General features: G+C 41.8%; 1 long non-coding RNA gene across 1 annotated transcript in view; it reads right to left on the minus strand.

Moving 5' to 3' along the window:
• Positions 1–42: 42 nt before the first annotated feature.
• LOC125483175 overlaps positions 43–2189 on the minus strand; it is a 3371-nt gene continuing 1224 nt past the window's right edge. The window contains exons 2-4 of the long non-coding RNA XR_007262128.1: positions 1641–1693; positions 1406–1493; positions 43–141 (exon numbers count right to left, since the gene is read on the minus strand). This is a non-coding gene — a long non-coding RNA (uncharacterized LOC125483175). The remainder of the gene's footprint in view (positions 142–1405; positions 1494–1640; positions 1694–2189) is intronic.

Genomic DNA, 2189 nt, shown 5'->3' on the forward strand with positions numbered 1-2189 from the left:
TTTTTGTTCCTGAAACTAAGCGATTGCCCTCAAATAAACATACCATCATCCCTTGTGCTGGGTATGGTTCCAAACAGCAGAGTTTTCCCTGACTCCCACTGACTCCAGTTTTGTTTGGGCTCCTTGGTTATTTTTGATCAACTGTGGAAACAAGTCAGTATTTGAAGAAAAAACACAGGAGCAAGACTACTTGGAAAGACATTTCCCAAAAAAAAAATCCATCCAGCAATGAAGGATTTAGTGGCATTCTGTGCTTTATTAATCTACAACCTCATTTTGCTCCACCCCCTGCAACTTGATCCTCAGCTTCCTGACCCACAGATCACAATCAGTGAAGATAGACAACAGCACCTCCTCCATGATAATCCTCACCAGTGGCACCCCTTGAGGATGCATTCTCAGCCCCCTACTGTACTTCCCGTATACACATGACTGTGTAGCCAAATTCCGTACAAATGCCATCCACAAGTTTGCTGACGACACCACGCTGGTAAATCAGATATCAAACAACGAGTCAGTATATAGGAAGGACATGGAGTGCTTGGTGTCGTGGTGCAATGATAACAATTTCTGTCTCAATGTCAGCAAAATAAAAGAACTGATCAACTTCAGGAAGAAAGGAGGAGGACACATTTTATCTTCATCAATGGAGCCGAGGTGGAGAGGGTCAAGAGCATCAAGTTCCTCGGACTGATGATAACCCACAAACTGTCCTAGACCTCCCACACAGATGCGACAGTCAGGAAGGCACAACAATGCCTCTTCTTCCTCAGGCAGCTTAGGAAATTCGGCACGGCCATAAGGACCCTTGCCAATGTTTACAGATGCACCACAGAAAGCATTCTACCCAGGTGCATAACAGCTTGGTACGGCAACTGCTCTGCCAAGACCATAAGAAACTACAGAAAGTTGGTGTGCACAGCCCTGATCATCACGGAAGCCAACCTCCCATCCATGGACTCCATTTACACTTCTTGTTGCTGTGGAAAGGCTGCCAACATCAAAGACCCCTCCTACCCCAATAATGTTTTCTTCCAACCTCTTCAGTCAGGCAGAAGCTTGAACACACACATCAACAGGTTCAAGAACAGCTTCTTTCCTGCTGTTATTAGACTGTTGAATGGATCTCTCTAACCTCAAATAATGTTGATATTGCAAAAGTTGAACTTGCTTTGTGCACCTCCTGTGCAGCTGTAACCCTGTATGCCTCGCTCTAAGCGCCCTGTGATCTGTATGTCCTTGTCTATAATAATAGTCTGTACTGCTTGCAAAACAACTTTTCACTGTACTTAGGTACATGTGACTACAATAAATCAAATCAAAATGGCTGTCTGCAATTTCATGGATCCTTTATTATTTGCTCACTGCGTGAATGGAAATTCTGGCTATCCTGTGTGTTACCTACCTTGATGTCAGCAAGATATGCCATAGCCCAAGCCACAGTAGATCTCAGTCCTGCACTTTTAATATAATCTCTGCTGGCTAACGGAAGTCTAGAAACATACAAGATACTTTAGTGGGATTCGGTGTGCAATTAGCCTGCAAAGATCAAACACTTCAAAACTATTTACAAAAAAATTGTACCAATAAATCTTAATGAATTTAATAACATTAATTATTTTGTAAGAAAAAAAAATTACCTCACAATAGGAATCCCAACCACACAATGAACATCACTTAAATGAACGTAGACCTGCAAAGAAAGTTTTATCAAATTAAACTTAGCTATAGTGAGCCCCCTGTTTTAAGTTGCTCCCACTAATTTTGTCTCTACATTTATTCTTTGGAGCCTTTTTTTTGCAATTTGCATGATTAGTGCTTAAAATCATCAAAAAAGGCACAAAGACAACAAAAGCCAATGAAATACATGGGTTATATCAACTGGACTTGCAGAGACCTTTTCCTCTCATGATCTCAACTATTCTATGGTGGGGTATTGCATTGATTTATAGAAGTCTCTGATGGTTGGCAACTCATTCAAATGTGATTAAGCAAAATTTGATCAAAAAGTTTCATTTTGTCTCTGACCAGCCCAACAGGAAAGGATCTCCCAGCACAGTACTGAAAATTGATGAGAACATACTTTTCCCTGGCTACCTTGATATACCATAGACAACAAGGTGCAGGGCTGGATGAACACAGCAGGCCAAGCAGCATCATAGGAGCAGAGAGGCTGACGTTTCGGGCGT

This window comes from Rhincodon typus, chromosome 5 (assembly GCF_021869965.1).
Source record: "Rhincodon typus isolate 14 chromosome 5, sRhiTyp1.1, whole genome shotgun sequence".
NCBI classification, from domain to species: domain Eukaryota; kingdom Metazoa; phylum Chordata; class Chondrichthyes; order Orectolobiformes; family Rhincodontidae; genus Rhincodon; species Rhincodon typus.